This window comes from Poeciliopsis prolifica, unplaced genomic scaffold, assembly GCF_027474105.1.
Source record: "Poeciliopsis prolifica strain line A6 unplaced genomic scaffold, Auburn_PproV2 SCAFFOLD093, whole genome shotgun sequence".
In the NCBI taxonomy this organism is placed as follows: domain Eukaryota; kingdom Metazoa; phylum Chordata; class Actinopteri; order Cyprinodontiformes; family Poeciliidae; genus Poeciliopsis; species Poeciliopsis prolifica.
This window is the reverse complement of record NW_026562468.1, coordinates 315,857-339,113: the sequence shown is the minus strand read 5'-3', so window position 1 is coordinate 339,113 and position 23,257 is coordinate 315,857. Positions and strand designations below refer to the sequence as shown.

General features: G+C 39.5%; 1 pseudogene; it reads right to left on the bottom strand.

The window, feature by feature from the left end:
* Positions 1-9,172: 9,172 nt before the first annotated feature.
* LOC129353604 (uncharacterized) overlaps positions 9,173-23,257 on the bottom strand; it is a 30,040-nt pseudogene continuing 15,955 nt past the window's right edge.

The window sequence follows — 23,257 nt, the reverse complement described above, 5'->3', positions numbered from 1 at the left end:
CATGCATGACCTTTGCAAAGATAATATAAGATAATATGGAGCAAGAAGGACAATCTTTTTCAAAGACATCTTAAAATTCTTTGAAAAGTATTTTAAAAGCAGGGCCACTTTCAATAATAAAGAAAAGTACATTCTTAAAGGAGTTATCAGAAAACTGGGAAGACTTTTTTCTTTCTTTCAGAAACATTAACAAGAATTGCTAATAATCTCAATATCCATTTGTTTTAACAGTTCAAACATCAGAACACACTTTAATATGTATCAATATGCACAGTGGAAACTATCTTTGCACTACCTCAGAAGCTAACAGCTACAGTCTTCCTCTTCTCTGCTCTTTCAGTTATTCACACGTAGACGGTTCCACTGAAATACTTTCAGCATTATTTCTTTTTTCTGCCATGCAGTTTTCTACATTTGTGAATAAATACATAAGTACATTCTTGGACATTTGATCAAAAACAATTTTAATCTATTTTTGGTTCGAAGTGCTTGAAATAGATAAAGTAAAATGAATTGTGCTCTTCAGCTTTTGGAACCTTTTATAGACACAAGTATAACATTAAATTTGTTTGTTTATAATGTTGAGAAAGATTAATGACAAAACAGAAATTTGTGCAAAGGCAGGTCATTTTGAGCAATAAGTATATATATAAATATAAAGTCTAAGGAAAAATAAATAATTATTCAGTTGGAGAGACTGGACATAAAAAAGTACATACTAAGCTGTAGGCCAAACCACATACCACTGCTTTCTGTTGGTGCATCCTGAACTCAAGCCAAAGGCCATAACAGAATCATTTTGCTGCCATTTATAAGTTGAAATTATGCACAAAGATACTAGTTATGCACACTAAATGCCTATATGTAAAGCCACATTCAATTAATTAGAGTTAGACAAAAATATATATATATATTTTAGTAACTCAATTCACTAAGTGAAACACATTATTATAGATTAATTCCACTCAGACTGGCATTTCAATCCTTCATTTCTGTTAAATATGATGATTTTCAACTTACAGCTATTGAAAAAATTTCTGAAAATGACTAAATGAGCTAATTGGCTTATTTGCCAGCTGCCTTCCATTTGTTTCCAACTTCCTAATACTCACCCACATGATGACTCAACAAAGGAGAGATAATGTTACCTCTTACTTTGTGTTTTATGTGGAAAATGGCATCAAGGATTCTTTTATTTTATTAGGAACAGTGGTTCTTAACCTTTTTTGAGGTACCGAACCCACCAGGTTCATAAGCACATTCACTGAACCCTTCTGTGAGGGACCAACTTCCAAAAGAGGACAAAAAAAAAGGTGTTCAAAATATAAAAATTTCAATTTAATTCTTCAAAAAATGGTAAGCAATAAACAATTACATACAAAAAGAAAGAATAACAAATTTGAAACTAACTTGACTGAGGTCAACTGAACTCTAACCAAACACAAACAAAACTGACCTACAAACAAAGAACAAAAGGCTGCTTAAATAGGGGTGGAGTTTCCTAAAGCTACCACATGAGGGAGGCACAACATAACAAAAGAACAAACAAATACAAAATTAACCAAAGTATTCTATAAAACAAATAAAACAAAACAAACTTTAACTTAGCACAAATAATAAGTGAATATTATTAACTAAAGTGTGCACCCATTAGAAAATATATGTCTAAATGAAATAACTAACATAACATAACTGTAACTAATATAAAGAGAAAATAAATACTAACACTGTGTGTTGGTGGTAGGAGCATCCACCACACCTTCTTTAGTGATAAATAAAAAATATATTTTTTTTTCCAAACTCAAGTCATAAATATATATGCTTTTTTTTTACTGGTGCATAAAATAAGTCATGCATGAACATCACCTTGCTCAAAGAACAAAACCAACACAGTGCATGAACTCACAACAAATTACGGTATTACTGTATTTTCCAGACGATATGTCGCTCCAGAATACAAATTAAGCATAGACTTTTATTATGCATAAAATGCATAATAAAGCTGGAAAATACATATAGGAATTGCACAGGAGTATAAGTTGCATTTTTGAGGGAAATTTATTTGATAAAATCCAACACCAAGAACAGACATGTCATCTTGAAAGGAAATAAAACTAGAATAGAGGCTGAATAATTGTACGGTATGCTAATGTTACATGACAAACAACGAACTGATAACGTGCCTGATATGTTAACATATTAAGAATTATTCAGATAACTACAGCATAAATAACATGCTAACAGGTTTACCAAACCATCCGTGTCTCTCCAAATCACTAAACACAATGAAATCTTCATTCTCTGTGTCACTTTTAAACAACTTTGCTAACTCCGAAGGTAGAATAATAGAGGCCTAGAGCGCCCTCTTGTGGTTTAGTGTGAAAATAACATGTGATATGATATAATAATGTGTTAATAATTTCACACATAAGATGCTCCAGAGTATAAGTCGCACTTCCGCTCAAACTATGAAAAAAACTACAACTTATAGTTCGGAAAATACAGTAGTTTATTCTGGCCCCCCCAAAATATTTAAGCACCATAAAGGAATCTCAGCCCCCAAAAATGTTTTTTTTTTTTTACTATTTAAAAATAAATTAGAATTTTTTAAAAGAATTTTTTAACAACTTAATTTTTAAAAATTTGAAACGTAATTTGTTTTTTGTTGTTTTGAATCCACAAAATACTTTTTACTTTCCCTGTCTCCATGCAGCTTCAAGAAGTGTTCCCTTAGTTTTGCCGGTGTGAGACTAGAGTTGTTCAACTTGGTGTTGCATATCATGCAGATGGGACTCTGACTCCCATCCCGTTCCATGTGACACGTGAATCCATGTTGTACATATTTGTCCAACCACTTTCTTTTTTTACTCGACATGCTTTGTATGGATTAAAGTACTGAGAAAGAAACCACATGACATTCAACTACATCAGCCGTTGAATACTGCACGCACTAAATTTCCTGCAGCTCTGATTCCCCAAGCAATGTCACATGATCCTCTGCAGTAAGTGATGGCAGAGCAGGGCGTGTCATCATGACTTTATACAAGTGTGTCTTTACCTCCATGGCAGAGGCTCCGCCAAACCCCTGAGACCGACTCATCAAACCCTTGGGGTTCAATCGAACCCAGGTTAAGAACCACTGCATAGAGGCTGCTGTTAGAAATAGACTGCTGCTTTCTCTTTAGCAAGTACTGATCTGCTGAGTGTAACCCCACACTGCAGTGAGAAATGAAGGTACAAGTTGATACAATATCTTTAAATGGTGCTAATCCATTAGCAGTGCCTCTCAAGCTCACACCTACAGTCACTTCAATGCTCTGCTTTTACACCCATCTGGCTGGTGAAAGTTAATGTGCTTCTTGTCACATGAACAGAAGAGCAGGTGGTTGACTAACAAAGACATCATTAGCAGCAAATAGCAGCAGCCAAAGAGATGAATTGGAATGTTACTGTTTTGGGCGTTGTTGTATTCTTGCTTAGCTCGCCATCCTGTCCTACACTATTGATTTCTGAGAGCAGAGGAGTGAATTCCTCAGTTTTTCTGGCAGACTAAACTGCAAATAATACAAGCAGGAAAATTGAGTAGCAATTGATTTAAATTGTTTCTGGTGTCTGCAACTAAAAGACACTATCTCTTTGGCTTTCATAGTGAGAAGTTAGAATTTGAGAAAAGTTACGGACAGACAACTAAGATTTTCCCTTTGTTTAACACACAAATGTGTGAGATGACCATGGGCCGATCTGTCAGTCAGACGTTTCTCACTGTAGAGCAGAAGTGGACTGAGGCTGATTTCCAAACCTTTGCTGTTTGGAAATTTGTGGAATAAGTAAGTATCCAACCAATACTTACTTCACGTGTAAGTATCGGCCGAATACCGATCCCCCAAACTTAAGGAAATCAGCACCCATAAGTCGGCCGGCAGATAAATGTATCTGTTGGACCTCAGTGCAGCTTTTGACACTGTCGACCATGACATATTACTGAATCGACTTGAAAGTTGGGTTGGACTCTCTGGTTCGGTGCTTGACTGGTTTGAATCCTACATAAAGAACAGGGATTTCTTTGTTTCAATTGGAAACTTCTCATCAAAGAGGTCAAAGGTCACATGTGGGGTACCCCAAGGTTCAATCCTAGGACCCCTCTTATTTAATATTTATATTCTCCCACTAGCTCAGGTCATAACAGGAAATAATATTAGCTACCACAACTATGCGGATGACACACAGCTCTACATTACGATGTCACCAGGTGACTCTGAACCCATTCAATCACTGAATAAATGCTTAGAGCAGATAAATGTGTGGGTGTGCCAAAATTTTCTCCAACTGAACAAAAATAAAACTGAAGTCATTATTTTTGGACCTAAAGAGGAACAATCTAAAGTCAATGCACAGCTTCAGTTATTACAACTAAAAACTAGCGATCAGGCCCGAAACCTGGGAGTAGTGTTGGACTCGGACTTGAACCTCCAGAGCCACATAAAGACAGTAACAAAATCAGCCTTCTATCACCTGAAGAACATCTCCAGGATTAGAGGACTAATGTCTCAGCCAGATCTAGAGAAACTCATTCATGCGTTTGTCTTTAGTCACATTGATTATTGCAACAGCATCTTCACAGGCCTGTCCAACAAATCAATCAAACAGCTGCAACTGATCCAGAAGCTGCTGCTCGCGTTCTCACTAGAACCAGGAAAATAGAGCACATAACAGCAGTTTTAAAGTCCCTCCACTGGCTCCCTGTAGCTCAAAGAATAGATTTTAAAATACTGTTGTTAGTTTATAAATCACTGAACGGTTTAGCACCACAATACATCAAAGATCTGCTGTTGTTGTATCAACCTTCCAGACTCTCAGGTCTTCTGGTTCTGGTCTGCTCTGAATCCCCAGAACCAGAACCAAGAGAGGAGAAGCAGATTTCAGCATCTATGCACCAAAACTTTGGAACAAACTTCCAGACAACTGTAAAACAGCGGAAACCCTGACTTCCTTCAAATCTCAAGTAAAAACGCACCTGTTTAGAGTTGTATTTGAAATGTAATATGTATGGATTTGATTTTGTGGATATGTATGTAATCTTTTTTTTTTTTTTTTTCCTGTTGTGGGCAACGGGGCCCGGCGAATACCCGTGGTTAAACGGACGGCGGAGTCCGGCGGTAACAGGCACTTAAATTCCGTGTCAAAGGGAAGGGGGAAGAAAGGGAAGAAAGAGGGGAAAAAAAGGAAAAAAAAAATAAATAAAAAATAAAAAAATAAAAAACTTGGTATTTTATTCTATGTTGCATGCCTTTGTGTTTTGTGTTTATGATGTAAAGCACTTTGAAATGCCTTGTAGCTGAAATGTGCTATACAAATAAAATTTGATTTGATTTGATATATTCACATGGGATATAATGTAAACAGCTCTGTCAGAGATGGAATAAGTTTATAGCAGGTGTGCCAATGATCTAGTCATTTGACTGTTGATTGCAGCAATCCACATTGTTAGCAGAGGTAAAGGGCCCCAAAACCAAATTTCACTTAGGGCCCCCTGGAGGCTTGGGCCGGCCCTGGCATGGTGACATTATTACTAGAAGCTTCTTGCTTCATTTCATTCTCCTTTGATGTAAACAGCTCTTGAAAGAGCCACTCATGAAAACCAGCTCTGGTGTCTGTAGGTGGTGAACATCAAGTGGACTCTGTAGTCTGTTGACAGGCAGGTCGGATCCATGTCATTCATACCTATCCACCATCGCTGTTTATTTTAGCATCTTGCAGACTTTTCAGTAGACACCATCAAGCATTGCCTTCCATACAGTAATGGGCCGAAGCTGTAATGATGTGTGTCATTGAAGAAAGCTCCCTACTTCGCTAAGCTGCATGCCAGTTCTCAGAACACTGATTTTCAATCATTTTTTAACATCTGGAACAAGCATGAAACACATAAACAACATGCTGAAAGTGGGGTTGGGGTTAGTTTACATCATCACAGGGGGATTCAAAGACGAACTGGAAAGTTGGGGTATGGAGGGTGGGGGAGCAAGATAGAGTTTACAAGATGAAACATAAACAGGGCTGATGGATGGGTCAGCACAGCTTTCTGTTCTCTGGAGGAAGTCCGGTCTGGAGTTCCAGGACTCGTGATAACAGGACCAGATTTGCTCTTGGGAAAGCATTCCTTTTGTAAAGCCGGTTCTTGCAGCATATCAAAGTCACATCTGAAACCCTCCCTGCTGATGCTCTTCCCCGGTGCTTTGACCCATTGCCTTGTACGCCACTGGGTATCATTCCAACGAATGATACAAGGAATGTTAAGAGAGACTATTTTACTTTACAAAGCTTACCCCATGTAGCCATTTTGAGTGAAGCTGCCGAGGGACGTGTGTTTACAATACAATTTTTTTTTATGCTTTATGGATGGACAGAATGGAGATGCACCGATAACAGGATTACAGAATGTCAACATCGATCCATTCATTAGCCATATCTGCTCATCTGGGCAGGACCATGGAGGGCTGGTGCTTGTCTCCATTAGGTGAGAGGCCAGGTACACAATCGCCAATCCATCAAAGGGCTGCTCTTCCATTAACCATAAAATTGTGCACATTAAATTTACAAAAATAAAGTTGTGTAATGGAAACATTAAGACTTCAGAAAAAATTATGTTTATTAATAAAAAGGTTTTGAACTGGGATACGGTGGTTTTTCAGCATTATCAAAAGAGATGTATGATGTAGATATTACTACTGGGAGACAATGGAGAAAATGACAATGTGGTAGGAGGATGATGATTTGTTTTTGTTTTTTTCAGACAATGTGCAGCTGGCTCCACTAGAGTTCATAAAAAGTTGCGGTTCATTCGAAGGTGCTGAATCCATAACTCTTCTGTAAAATAGCAGATCTCAATAAGCAGCTAAGAAGGATTGCAGCAGGATTTATGGGAAGCATCAACACTCACTTGTTCTGAAGACAGAAAACTGAGCAGTTTTATCTGTCTGCTGACTGTATGATATTCATTCACAGATTCAGGGAGCATGAGGCAAAAATGAGGCACGAAGTTGCCTGTCAGGTAAGAGACTATCAGTCAGGCCCCGAGGAATTTAATGAGACATTTCTGCTCCAGAGAAATGTCGCTGATATGAATGATGAAAAAAGTTCAGTGTCACCGCCCTATCTGGTTGGCTTTGTCAAAAAATACAAGTTGAATGTGTTGGTTGAGGAGATTCAGGGTTTACTACTGCCATATGAACAACTCAAAACCTCACCATGAACATTATGGATATCTTTGATAACGCTATAGGTTCAAACCAAATATGTTTCTGTGTTATAACGCCATGTTAACTGCCATAAAACACAACATTTTATGGAATTATGCTGTTTTCTATCAGATATATATTGAATTAAATGTAATTGTCTAAGATTACAATCAAAATGTAAAATCTGAATTGGATTTTTCCAGCAGGAGCAAATAATCATACAACTAAATGAAAATGGCTTTCAAACAAATTTTGACTCAACAAAGTGTAAAATAAATTGGATTTACATGGAATGACTGTTGATGTGCACCATAGTGTAAAAATAGTTTAATATTATGCTTGGTACACCTGCTTATTTTTTATTTAGGAGGAGAGATGAAATAAAGCCTACATTTATGCTTAAACAATATTTCTAATATTCCTAAAACACCAGCAGGCACAGAGAAGATGGCTGCCTCAGTGCATATTGATGTTGAATCTGAATGAATGTTGATGATAAATTGCATCAGTAGAACGCCGTCCAGTTATATCAGACCATGAATTATGCAATGTGTCAATGACGTATCCATTTATTGCAGGAAATAACTGGAACTAATGCACCATGTTAATTTCATTTGAGGTGATTGTTAGCATGGTCATTATTGTTAACTGAACCTGATGAAATCACTAAAAATGAAATTGACAAAACATTTTCATTAACTGAAATAAATAGAAATGAATGGGGAAAAGCTATTAATAACCCAAACTATATAGCGTGTTTATAAAACTGCCTAAAACATACATACCTAAAAAGGTCACTATTATCCTTCATTTTTCTGTTTGTCTATTCATTAGCCTTTAGAATTAATGTGAAATTGATTTTTTTTTTCCACACAAGCAGTTTACTTCACCACTTACTCTAACGGCAGCAACAGACGTTTAGAGGAAACACCAGAACCCGTTGATTGTTCAACAACAATTTAATATATTCTTTTTGAAAATGATACCTTCTGGTGAGTATTCATCACCCAATTCATATACGCATAATCACAATTCAGTGATTTGACCTTTTTGAACTCTGCACCTAAATTTAACCAAATTATGGAGACATTTAAAACTACCACTATAAGAACAATCTAAACAATATTTAACTGTTAAAAACTAGAAAACACACCATACAAACTAATTAAAGCAATGCAAAATAATACGAACAAAAGTCAAAACAAAATAAAACAAAAATATAATGAAAACACACAAACTATAATAACCCTCATTCTAAGACATAACTAACATCTGAACTTTAGAATGCTGCCTTTTCCGTTCGGATTTGGTCATTTATTGATTTGGATCACCTGCCTTGATGTTCCAGATAAAAGTTTGGACAGGAAGCAGCTGACCACTGCCTCCTGAGTCAGAACCAACACATGAATGAACGAATTTTTACCAGTTCTTTGATCTAAACCAACTCTGACTGTACTTCCAGTCATGTTGTCCTGCTGGAATATAAATTTGTGTCTCCTTTTAATAGACCACCTTCTTTAACATCTTTGCTGTGTCACTTGAGTGACTTGTGGCAAACTTTAAATAGTTTCCATAGTTTCAAAATAGCTTGAGAGGTTCAGGTTATTGATGAAAGTTTCAGACTTCAACAATACACTGTAAAAAATTGCCCTGTGTTTTTACAGTAAAATGCTGTCAGCAGGGTTGCCAGCATTATACTGTTAATATACAGTACCCTTACTGTAATCAACTTTACAGTATATTACCGTCACAAAAGAAATCTTTTGATTACAGCACATTGCTGTTTTGAATCAGATTTACAGTAGTCTACTGGCAGCTGTGTTGCCAGTATATTACAGTTTTTCTATGGTACCATTACTGTTGAATTCACATACAGCTTACTACAGTAAATTTCCAATTCAAAATAGAAACATAAAAAAAAACACTTAGAAAATGTAAGTTCCATCATGTCAACCAACATTTATTTGAAAAAAAAAAAAAAAACCAACTCAAACATTGCTCAGACAACACACTGCCAAGATAAGTTAAGCATTGTGCTTGTACAGTCAAAATTACAAATTACATCTGAAGAACAGAAAGTGGGAGCTTAACAAAATATATGCTATAAATCAAAAGACATGTCTAAGATTATGCTGACCTTTAAAAAAAAAAAAAAGAAAAATTTGTGCGGAGGGGCAACAATATCTAGACTAACTTATATGAAATGCCATTCAAAGTCCATTAGGTTTTTTAGCAGACTTGACACACGTGGGTTGACAGTGACAGACTTCTTTTGAACAGTTTTTCCTGTCCTCTTGGAGACCATCTTGCCACAGCTGGCCTTGGTCCCTCTTTCAGGATTGATATCAAGAAAGCGCCTGAAAATGCAGTAATTTCAGATTAGCATATGATGCTTGAGAAGTCAGGGTTTAATGAGTGCTAGGTGGGAAAAGGTGGGACGGAAAGGCGGACACAAACCTTACCTCTGGATGAATTCAAGTGTACATGCAGCCTCTTCTTGATATTGTAAATTAAAGATGTAGTACATTGAAAACAGTGCAGCAAGCCCTGTCACAAAGGTTGGTTGAATGCCCTCAAATACAGCATGGCTCTCAAGACTAATCATCCAGTGCCCAGCAGTGACATGGTCTTTTCCACCTGAAAAATAAAATAACATTAGAACAAGTATTGTGACTACTACAAATTACCTTTACCATTATTTCTAAAACAACATTCATTTACATATCTTGTTTCATGCAATACAAATAAATCAAAACCTTGTCTCATCTGCATGTTATTGTATCGTATTATTGTCCTAAAAATCTTAAGCCACAATGAGTTTGGTTTTTCTTTGCAAAGTTATGGCCATCTTTATTCATTCTCCAGTTAGATCATCTTTCTTACGATGTCTACTGACAACCTAAGAACATATGAGCTAAATCTCAAAAAAAGAAAGTTTCTACAGGCAAAGTTGATATTGACCTAACCGTAAGTGATCTCTGTTGCCACTTAGCTTATCGTGAACTCTTGGGAAAACTAGATACCAATTAGTAGGTTATCTTTGAAAGCTGTTTTGTGATCAACTTCTCTTGATTATTTCATTTTTTCTTCTATTTTTCTATTCAATTAATGTAAAACAAAATTGTAATTTTTCCATCTGTCAAATTCTTTGATCTTTGGCTTTTTGAATGGAATTGTAATAGGATGCATGTTATGCTTAACCCCCCAAAAACCCCAAAATAATCACCCTGAAGCTTTTTTGTGTGTTTTGTAGACAATTGTACACAGGTTACACTAAATACTCACTTTGGGCTGCAGAAAACATTTTTGCAGAAATTTCTTTTTGAGGTAAGGTGACCTACTATCTGTCATATCAGGTTGTATTATAATTCAAGGACATATAGTCACTGAAACTTTGCAGTCCATGTCAGTTAACAGTGCACTCACAGAGTAGTATCAGGCGTGGTGTCAAAGGCAGCTCGATGGTCTCCTCAACATCACTCACTGTGGCAGATGACTGTACAGATCAATGAAATTTCAGTAAGAACATTAGTTCCTAAGGATGAATTCAGGTGTCAACAATTCAGTGAAATATATCAGAATAAATATTATGAAAATAAATTAACAAAACTAACATCTGTGGAAAGGATGAGGCCATCTGTGCTCTCTTTGAAATGGGCCATCAGTAGCTGGACAACATGAAGTGCCACCTCAGCATCTTCATCCTGACAGAAAGTCGCTTTGTTTGTGGATTTGCTTTGGAAGTATTCTATGATTGGTCCCACATTCCTCCATGGAAAGCTCAAGGAGACGCAAAACATTACGGTCTGTTAGAAGCTGAAAATGAGCATAGATGCTCCTCTGATGGAAGAGGTATGGCCAGTCACGTCTGAGATCCTCAATGGCAGGAGCTGGAATTCTGTTAATATGGCGACGTTGTAGACAGAATGTGATCTCCATAAGACTACTGACCTCTGCTCTTTCAATGCCACGTGCACCTTCTTGTCTATATATCTCCTCCAATCTTTGGCGTTTTTGTTCAATTGTGTCATCAGTCTCTTCCGGTGGAAGTTCAGGCTGAAATCTGGTGCATCCATATGAGTCAGTGGGCCCCCTCTTGCGGCCAGAGCTCGACCCAGAAGACCTTGAAGCACGGTGGCGTGCAAAGTTACCATCACGATTAAAATTTTCAATACGTGTTTTTACTTGTATAAGCAGTGAAGTATAACATCCTGCCATAAGTGAGCCATCTGCAAAAACATCGGCAAAACTCTGGGGGTACTGCCTCACAATATTTTGACAAACTGTGAGACACTGAGAACGTGTGGGGTTAGCCTCATGTTTCCTCATTTCATCAACGAGTACTCTCATCATCTGCCGCCGCTCTGCAGGGTTTGGTCTCTTTTTATTGGCAATGGCTGAACAAATCTCCAGTGGCATTTTGTCCCAAGGGACTTGGAATGTTTCTGGCCAAGTTTTGGATATGAGGAATGGAGAACTGCTGTTGCTTGGAGTGCTGCAGTCAGACAAGGAAGTTGATGGGCTGGATGGTGGCAAACTACATTCTAGCAGTGATGGGCTGGACAGTGGTGTAGGGCATGGATGACTCTGGAGATCTGGAATGACCACCTCTGTCTCTAAATCAAAGAAAAGTTTGTCAATTATGATATAAAGACAGCGATTTGGAAAAAAGATTGAATCACATAAAAATTGCACAAATTTACCTTATGGCTACTGAACATTTAAGCATTACCTGATTTAAATGCGTCCAACAGTTTCCGGAGCTGAATAACAGGCAATAGGTCAGCCAGGTCTTCTTGTTGGACATATTTCAAGTCCCCTTTTGTCTCCAATCCAGAAGCTTGAAGTCTTGAAATAAGTAGACTTTGAGTTTCCTCTGAAAGATTTGGCAATGCCTTGAGGATGATGCTCTGGATTTCTTCATGTAATGTAGACATTGATCTACAATAAGAGGATAGCATGATGAAGAACTAGTAATTCCATGCCATCGACGGTGTACTCAGCAATAGCTTTTATAATTTTGTGAAATATAATAAACACCCATTTCAGGGAGACGAACAGCAAGAAATTTTTCACTGATGAAATGCACTTCTGAATTTCTATGGATGAGTATTACTTTAATTTTTCCTACAATGTACCTCTACTCACAATCAGCAATCACAACTACCATATTCTTCTTGTATTTTGTACCCTTAACATTCACCTCATGGGCAATGAGAGTGTTTTCAGATTCAAAAGTGTGATGTGCAACTGATTCTCTGATGTCATCATTGTAGTCCTCCAACCCAAATTCTGTACCCTTATCAACTACAACAGCTGGTGGGAAAAAGTTACTCAAAAAAGCCTGAAGAAGCTGATGTCTCTCTGCAAGAGTTGAGGAAAGGTTCTTAAAATTGTGCAACTTTCTTGCACATTGTTTAAAGTATGTATGTTTACTCTCAAATCTTAACGTCCACAAACGAATGAGTGGTCCAAAATGCAAAATAAGCTCTGGATAATGACAGAGATAATGATGCTTGGGCTTCATTGGGTCATCAGGAAACATGTGTAGTTTTCGTCAATACGCACTCTTAAACTTGCTATCTGACCAGTCGAAATACGAGGTGCACAGATTAACTCCACAATCTCTCTGAGTTGTAAAATCAGTTGCCACACTTCATTATTTGCTGGGCTTTTTTATTTTCCCAATCAAGACTGGCAACATTCTTAGCAAACACCAGTTTTGCCCAGCATGGCCACTAAGTTTCTCACTGTTGGGATTAACCTCACAAGGTTTGCTGGTGGCATCATTACCAAGATAATGTAAGTGACTTATTATTCGATTCAACTCAAGATAAGTAAACAGCTGATTTACTTTGACAAGATGTTTTACAAACAACGCAAGATCAGATGATACAATCCATTCAAAAAGATCATGGCCAAGACAAGGTGGTAATCCTGGCCGGCATACATGAAAATAGTTCAGATCATTGAAGATGGAGTCAAACTTGACACCTCCACTTACAGCTGAATCTCCATCACTGCTCTGAGCATGATCTTTGTATGACTGTGCAGTTCGATTAGTACCCTTGGAAAGAGGATCAGACTCAAATGATTTTCTGTCAATTTCACAGTACCTACAGAAATGTGAGCTCCGACTGAAATTCTCAACAAAGCCCCCAATGTTGTGTGAACCAAAGTTGTCACCAGCAATAGCGCACAAGGTTCCTTTGCATGAAGTTCCATCTGGCATTTTAATGCCACTCTCCTCAAGATCTTTCAGGTCTTTTACAAGGGAACCCATGACTAAATCTTGACCAAAATATTTAAAATCCTGCTCATTACAAAGCAGAACAAGTTGCATGTGATCAATGCTTGATCTGTTCTGGGGCAAGATATCAGCAAGAGTAAGGTATACTGCAAGTATCTTGTGTTTTTTCTTGCCAGACCCTAACGGGTTTACCACTTCAAATGAGTCTTGGTATAAGATCAAACCAAGTGATGAGGTCTCTGACTTGAACAACAAGTTTTCCTTAATATTAGCACCATCCCATACATCTTGAAAAACATCATCAAATGGAGCACGGGAGTGTACTTGTTTGTATTGCTCCATCACTGACTCACAGTTAAAGTCTCGTTTTGACCTAGACAAATGGGCACTGGCTCAACATAATTAAAGCGATTTTTAAACACGGATTTTCTTCTCTGGTCAGTTTTCAGTGTGTTGGTATTGCAAGCCCTCAATAAATCTTCAGTTTTCAGGCCATCAATAATTGTTATTATGTCAGATTCTGAGACTCCAAGTGCAACCATTTTTTCCCTAAGTTTGAAAAGCATGTGTGACTGGCTGATACCATGCATTTCTTGAAAACCTTCAAGAATTGACTGGATAACAGAGGATGGAAGCAACAACTTAGCTTGTAGTTTAAGGTAGAAGAGGGCTAAATTTTTTAAAAACTGTGTGGCGTCAACATTTTCTGGGCAGACATCTGACTGTTCACTGCATGCATCACTAGGAACAGTAAGATCCATATCACTCAACTGGTCCCCTTCAGTACAGCCATGAGAAGTACCTGGTTTTACAACTGAAGCTCCCACAACAGAACCAAGTAGACCATCCTCAGAACTGTGCCTGTGTTTTCTAGACATATGTGATGAGAATGTGGATAACACTCAAAACTGCTTTTCACATTGTCTAAATCAGGGGTGTCAAACGTACGGCCCGCGGGCCGAAACCGGCCCGCCGAACGATTTAGTCCGGCCCGGGGTCTAAATGCCCCCAGCCGGACCATTATGATTGAAAAAAAAACAACATACACTTCGTTTAATTGAAAATCTGCAATTCCAATATTGTCCACGAGGGGCGCAGTTTTATTCAGAGCAGACATCGGATTTAACAGCAGATGGCAGCACTGAGCTTCAGGTTCTGTAAACAGCTTCGATTCTATCGCTTTATCAGCGTTTTATTTTGGTCCCGGCAGCTTCATCAACGACATGTCTTTCTCAAAAGGGAAAGGTAGACAGACACAGTGTCGGATTTTTCAAGAAAAATTTACTTCTTCTTATTTGTTCACGGAGGTGAATGGAAAACCCGTGTGCCTTGTGTGCCTGCAGCAAGTTTCGGTGCTTAAGGAATACAATATTCGCCGCCACTATGAAACTCAGCATGTGTGACCGGTGAACTTCTGCGTTGTGTGTGTGGTGATCGAATGAACCACAAAGCATCAAGTCTGGGTTTGGAGGCAGTCTCCGTTTATTGATCTGTCAATCATTAGCACATAGCATGTGCTCCAGTTCTCCAGCCCAATCTATACAACATAACAATGTTATAAAGGAGTAATAACTCAAATGAAAATATTCAAACACATATAATTAGCACAGATGGAAAAATAAACATTTGAAGAATATGAATGAAAGGGTTCCAATGGACCACAAAACTTGCCTCTCCCCAGTGGAACGAATGACAAAAGGGAAGAGGAAATGAATAACTTAACATTTATAACAGTCCTGGAGGACCCTGAACAAGAGAAGAAGAAAGTAAGGCGGAGCTGGAGGACCAAACCCCCCATAACAGAGACAGAAGAACACAAGAACAGCCAGATGAAAACTGACAAATACATTAAAGAAAACATTTTTGTGTAAATATATAACTATTAATATAGACCCAGTTACATTCACCCCACTAGATTTACACAAAATTATAAAACCATAAGGAAAATAAACAAACAAACAAAAAAACAATACAGGCCAAAAAATACCACAGCCAACGGGCGAAGTCAGCAAAAGAGTCATCTACGAAAAGATGAAGTGGTTTCGAAAACCTTTCAGGCAGGATGCGGTCCCCTATACACCACACCATTTTGGCCAATTACGATATTCAGAAAGAAAAGTGTGTACATGCCATCCATATACTCAACAAAGCACTATCCCAAAAACATAACAATCAAGTGACCAAAGATGAAGTACTGGGAAAAAACAAACAAACAAACAAAAAAAAGAAGGGAAGTCATACAGCCGTGATAGGAGATGTAACTGTTTGACTCCCAGAAACAGGCAGAGTCTGGGCCATAGACTCAATCAATCTACGCACCGGCTTGATAATCCTGCCCAGACGCATAGTGACCCTGTGACCTAATCCCCCATCCTGGAGATCATGCAAGTCCCCGTGGTGACTATGTGACTCAATGGAAGGGGGTAAAGGAGCACCTGCACCAGCCCACCCAAGGGAAGCAGAAGACTTGCTCTCACATGATGACTGTGCCTGAACCCAGGATGCTGTACGAACCTCACTAGACTCACTGGCACAAGGAGGGTCACCAGTCCCCAGGGCGTCAGATCCTCTCTCAGAGGAGGAAGCATCAGGCTCCTCAGGGGTAGCAACAGAGCCAACAGAATGCTGCTCACCCAATGAAGGGTCCAAGGGCAAGAAGTTGATCTGGAGCAGGAGGTTGCGATGAACAGTCCTTTCACGTCCTGACGAATCCCTGATCTTATAGAGGTTAAGGCCGGGCTTGGAAGCAACCACCTCAAAAACCGTAGACTCCCATTTATCTGACAGCTTACGTTTCCCTCTCACGCTCTTGTTTGCCAACAGCACCCGGTCCCCCACCGACAGAGGTAAGCCCCTGACCCTTTTGTTGTACTGTCTTGATTGATGTCTCTGCTCAGCAGCGCTGTGTTCTTGAGCCAGGACCATAGCAGAATGCAGATCATCCACGAGGGACTTGACATAGGCATTGTAATCACAAACTGTGTCATCACAGAGAACACTCTTGAAAATAAGGTCAACCGGTAACCGTGGAACACGTCCAAACATCAGGTAAAAGGGTGCAAACCCAGTCGTTTCATGTGCAGTACAATTGTACACAAATGTCATCGACTGAATCATTTGCGGCCACTTATGTTTCACTCTAGGGGGCAGAGATCTCAACATGCTCCCCAAAGTCCGGTTAAACCTCTCCGTAACGCCATTGCCCATGGGGTGGTAGGGCGTAGTGTGCGATTTCATAATGCCACCCATTTCCAATAACTCTGCCACCAACTCACTCTCAAAGCTTGGGCCCTGGTCAGAATGTATGCGCTGAGAAAAACCATATACGCAGAAGAAACCCTCCCACAGCCTCTTTGCTACACTCTTAGCTGACTGGTCACGACATGTGAAGGCATGCGCCAACTTAGTAAAGTGGTCAGTGATCACAAGTACATCCACAGACTTGTTGCTGCTGTCTTCAGCTGACCAGAAATCAATGCACACTAACTCAAGTGGAGCACAGGTCTTTATACTCTCCAGTGGTGCCCTGGCAGCTGGTTCAGGGGTCTAACTGAGAAAACACCTTGAACACTGCCTCACATAGTTACGTACATCTTTGTCCATATCAAGCCAAAAAAAAAACGTTGACGAGCCAGCGACAAAGTGCGCGGTTGGCCTTGGTTGCCAGCGTTGTCATGTATGCCAGAAAGTACCACTGACTGCAGGGACTGTGGTACGACAAGTTGAAAGCGCTTGCGTTTCATCAAGGGATCTTTGGTGACACGGTAAAGAATCCCATCCAAAAGCAGAAGTCTATCCCACTGCTTCAAAAGTTTTAAGGTCTGCTGACACTCGTTGTAGCGTTCACGTCTAGAAGGCCTCCGCTTCCTGGTCACATAATGGAGAACCCTTGAGAGCGAGGCATCGTGCTCCTGTTGAGACTGAAGCTCTGCTTTGGATAGCACAGAAGAAGCGTCAGCATTAGGAGCAACCACTGACGGCAAGTGGTCAGCCAGGGACGCGGCCCGGTGTCTGGTTGCCGCCTCCCAGGCGCTGGTGGACGATAACACAGAAGAGACATCATCCTCAGTCATGGAGACATTGACAGCCATCGAGAACGGTAAGTCAACCAAAGACTGGGGGTGACAAGTCAGATGGAAAGCTGCCTGTACAGACTCATCCGTCACTTCACAAGCCTGCTTCAACAGGTCAACATAGGGTTCCGTCAGCACATGTTCAGCCAGCGAGCCAACAAATGGCCTTCTGCTCAGAGCATCCGCCACAACATTCAACCTGCCCGGGACATACTTGATGTCAAAGGTGTACGGAGAAAGCTTGGAGACCCAGCGTTGCTCACAAGCATCCAGTTTTGGCTTGGTCAGAATGTACGTGAGAGGGTTGTTATCGGTCCAAACAGTGAATTTATGACCCTTGAGCCAATGACTGAACTTATCACACACTGCCCATTTAAGAGCCAAAAACTCAAGTCTATGAGCAGGGTACTTGGTTTGGCCACGACTGAGAGACTTGCTAGCGAAAGCAACTGGTCTTGCCCTCTCCTCACCCACCGGTACCTGAGAAAGAACAGCGCCCAGACCATCAGTGGAAGCATCTGTGGAAAGGATAAAGGGCCTGTCAAAATCTGGGTGCGCCAAAACCACAGAATTGAGGAGTGCATTTTTCAACTGCACAAAGGCTTCCTCACATTCAGGAGTCCAGTCAAGCGGCGTCAGATTCCTGAATGTCCCAGGTTTCACATGACGACCACTGCCCTTGTGTCTCCTCTTCTGGCCTGCAGTCAAGGCAGGCCTACCCCTCCCAAAACACAGTGAAGCATTATGAGGATTTGATGCAAGGCCAAAACTGACACCCCTGCCTACATATTCAAGTTCAGGCAGAGTAGCATGAGACATGTCAGAACTGCAACAAAGCATACAAATAAAATAAAAATAACAATAACAATTAAAAAAAATAGAACAAAAAAAAGAAAAAAGAAAAAAAAAAGTTCACACACCCAGGGCAAATGCAGAAAAAAAATTTAATGGAAAAGTTTGTTTCGTTGTAGTTGAGCGCCTAGCGCAACAGAAGGTAGTGATGTTAAACCTGTCAGACACCACTGAGGGCAAAGAGGCCAGCGACGCAGCTCGGGACCAGAAGACGGCCAGAGATCGTCGCAGCGAAGCGGTACTGGGGAGCGCTCACTGCAGACTTGATCGGAGATGTCTCGGGTCGAACGGCACCAAGTGTGACCGGTGAACTTCTGCGTTGTGTGTGTGGTGATCGGATGAACCACAAAGCATCAAGTCTGGGTTTGGAGGCAGTCTCCGTTTATTGATCTGTCAATCTGGAGATATTAGCATTAGCACATAGCATGTGCTCCAGTTCTCCAGCCCAATCTATACAACATAACAATGTTATAAAGGAGTAATAACTCAAATGAAAATATTCAAACACATATAATTAGCACAGATGGAAAAATAAACATTTGAAGAATATGAATGAAAGGGTTCCAATGGACCACAAAACTTGCCTCTCCCCAGTGGAACGAATGACAAAAGGGAAGAGGAAATGAATAACTTAACATTTATAACAGTCCTGGAGGACCCTGAACAAGAGAAGAAGAAAGTAAGGCGGAGCTGGAGGACCAAACCCCCCATAACAGAGACAGAAGAACACAAGAACAGCCAGATGAAAACTGACAAATACATTAAAGAAAACATTTTTGTGTAAATATATAACTATTAATATAGACCCAGTTACGCATGGTGAATAATACAAGCACTTGCAAGGAGAACTGAGAATCAGAAGATAAATGAAATGTTGACGGGTCTGAGGAAACAGCAATCTGTTTTCATCCGGAGTCGAGAGGCCAGTGATGCTGCGGTGAAAGCCAGCTAGCTAACTGCTAGCCAAATAGCGTTAGCATCAAAGCCTTCCTGTGGGGGAGTTCGTCAATAACTGCATGCTGAAGATGTTCAAGTTGTGTGTCCTGAGAAGCGACAAGCTTTTGCCAAGATTAGCTTGACTAGAAATACCGTCGCAGACAGGATTTCGGAACTATCGGCAGATTTGGACAACCAGCTTAAACGCAAAACGGAGTCATTTCTGGCATTTTCTGTTGCCAGTGATGAGAGAGAGTACTGACGTTGCTGATGTCGCTCAACTGGCCATATTTATTTGTGGAGTTGATGAGACGTTCACTGTCACAGAGGAGTTTCTAGAGTTGGTGCCCATGACCGACACCATGACATCTGAAGACATTTTCCGCTCCGTTGTTGGAGCGCCGGACCGAGTCGGGGTGGACCGGTCCCGCTCCGGGTGGACCGGTCCCGCACCGTAAGCCTAGCTACTGATGGTGCGCCGTCAAAAAGTCCAAGCTGCAAATAAAGGGAGGGGAGTTTTGGATATTTCATTGTATTTTGCATCAGGAAGCATTATGCTGCAAGTCGCTAAAATGCACCATGTCATGAAGGTGGTTCTCCGAACTGTTAATTTCATCCGAGCCAGAGCTCTCAGTCATTGTCAGTTCGTTGAGTGAAATATTTCTCATGCATGCAATACATGTTATGTATGAAAGTTTTTCTATATGTATATATTTTATGCATCAACAAGAAAGGCGACAAATGTACTTAATCAAATGTCTGTTTAAAACACTTAACATTTCAAATGTGTGAAGCTCGCTAATTTGTTTAAATTGCTTCCCAGATGTAGAAAATTGATTTTAAATCATTTCTTAATTTTTATCTGTTTGATGTATTTTTTCATGCAGGACAGTGTTTGAAGTTCCAAAAACTGTCAATAAATGTTTTGCAACTTTGTAGAATCACTGCGATCAGTTCTTACGCATAATGCACTTAAATAAATGTTTAACTGAGTAAAATTATTGTTGAAATTGTATATTAAAAGTCTGAAGTTATTCATAATATATTTTTGTAAAAGTGAAATTTGTTTAATATAAAAATCAACGAGTCCACTTTCATTAGTTCTATTTAATCTTGCAATGAGTTAATTTGTGCGGCCCCTGGAGATCAGATTAAGCTGAATGTTGCCCCTAAACCAAAATGAATTTGACACCCCTGGTCTAAATGGACATCCAACTGTTTTCCCCTCTTTGATGTGCATTTTAAGATGAGAAAAGAAACAGCTCATATTTTCACAAGTGACACTACACAAGTCAACATGGCATGATAGTTCAGTTATACCACATCCTGGCCTAACCACGTGCCCTTCTTTATGGTGTCTGTAAACATGTGATTTTAAAGCTGCAAATTTGTGGAATGTCCTTTTGCAGTCCGTCCAGGGACAGTTAAAGATTAAGTTTGGAATATTACTGTGAATTCTCATGTGCCTAAGATATGCCAATGCAGTGCCACAATCATTGGCACAGATGTAGCATGGAAACATTTTTTAGATAAAATCCAACAATGTAAAATCAAATTGAAAACAGGATTATCAACAATGACAAAAATCACTTTGCCTGTCACACACTTTACAGTTCTGGTTTAACATCAACTTTATGGAAGGTACTGAAAATGTTTGTGAAATATTTTCTGCTGCTTCAACAGACTACACTTTCTGCAAAATACACACAAAAGGTACACTTTGGGGATGTAAATGAAGACAAAGTTTTGAATGTTAAGAGTTAAATACAATAAAGAGACACCAGCATAACATTTAAACAGTTTTCTGCCAAGTCAACTTTGTAAAAATTCAAATTCCCAGTTGATATCCATTCAACAATTTCACTTTGGCAGCTAATCATAGCAATTCAAGTCAAATTGCACAAAAAGAAAAAGAGCTTCCAAACATATTATTTGTAAATAGAAATCATAAAAAAATAACTGAGTAACAATAAAAATGGATTCCTTTATTTTTCAGCCTTCTTATCTACAAGATATATCAAATAATGATAGCTAGCTTCCTTATTACGGCATGACAGATTAACTAAGCTAACTTTCAAACAGCTACAGCAGGGGTGGGCACTCCTGGTCCTCGAGGGCCAGTGTCCTGCAACTCTTGGTTGTCTCCCTGATCCAACACACCTGAATCCAATAGCTGAATCACCTCCTAAATGCAATCAAGTTCTCCAGAGACCTGCTAATGACCTCATTATTTGACTCAGGTGTGTTGAAGTACAGATACATCTAAAAGTTGCAGGAGACCGGCCCTCGAGGACCTGGAGTGCCCACCCTTGAGCTACAGTCTGCTTAAAAACGAGAACTGCATGACAACATCATCTGACAAATAAATTATGCTCCAACTTACCTTGGGATTGGCTCATTCAATGCAGGATAGAAATGGATAGTCCTTGGAAAGAATATTATACAGGTTGCTTCCGCATGTCACAAAGACGTGTCTTCTTGAGAAATACAGTAGCGTTCTGTTAGGGGTGGGCACTCCAGGTCCTCGAGGGCCGGTCTCCTGCAACCTTTAGATAACCCAACACACCTGAGTCAAATAATGAGGTCCTTGGCAGGACTCTGGAGAACTTGATTGCATTTAGGAGGTGATTCAGCTAGGTGTGTTGGATCAGGGAGACAACCAAGAGTTGTCCACAGTAATAATTGCCCAGAATGCATTGTTTTTCACGGTGAAGTACCGTTTTCAATAGAAACACTATAATACTGTTACGTTTTGGCCGTTTTTTACAGCAATTTGTTACAGTGCAGAGCTCCAACTTCAAATGATAAAACAATGAAACAATATTTGACAACACTGCCAAAATAAGTTAAACATGGTGCCTGTACAGTCAAAATTACATCTGAAGAACAGAAAGTGGGAGGCTTAACAAAATGTATGCTCTTCATTAAAAGAGATGTCTTAAGATTATGCTGACCTTTAAACCAAAAACATCTCTCAAAAACACTCCTGTTCAGGGATAAGTTGCCTTCATGCCTGTATAGTTTTTTGTTTGTTTGTTTTTGCGTGGAGGGGCAACAATATCTATAGCTTGGTTAGAAAGTTCTCACTATGAAATTCCACTCAAAGTCCATGAGGTTTTTTAGCAGAGTTGAAACACGGGGGATGACAGTGACCGACTTCTTTTGAAAAGTTTTCCCTGTCCTCTTGGAGATGATCCTGCTACAGTGGCCTTGGTCCCTCAGGGTTGATATCAAGAAAGCGCCTGAAAATGCAGTAATTTCAGATTAGCATATGATGCTTAAGGAGTCAGGGTTTAATGTGTGCTAGGTGAAGACAAACTTTTGAATGTTGAGTTAATAAAAATACACCAGCATAACATTTAAACAGTTTTCTGCCAAGTCAACTCTGTGAAACTCCAAATTCCCAGTCGATATCCATTCACCAATTTCACTTTAGCAGCTAATCATAGCAATTCAAGTTAAATTACACAAAAGAAAGAAAAAGAGCTTCCAAACATGTCAATATTTGTAAATATGAATCATCAAAAATAACTTACCTTAGGATTGGCTCATAAAATGCAGGATTCAAATGGATAGTCCTTGTAAAGAAAGTTACAAGGACTTGTCATGTCACAACAACATGTCTTCTTCAGAACAGTAGCGTTCTGTTTAAAGACAGCCTCCTTACCATTGAATCTAAAATCATTCCCAAAATGCAATGCTACTCACAGTATACTACAGTATTTTATTGAAAACGGTAATAATTGCCCAGAATGCATTGTTTTTCACGGTGCAGTACCGTTTTCAATAGAAACAGTATGATACTGTTCAGTTTTGGCCGTTTTTTTACAGCAATTTTTTACAGTGTAGCTTTCCTCTTCTCACTACGGGCGCACAACTCTTTCTTCTCCTACCTATGTATTCTGTCAGAT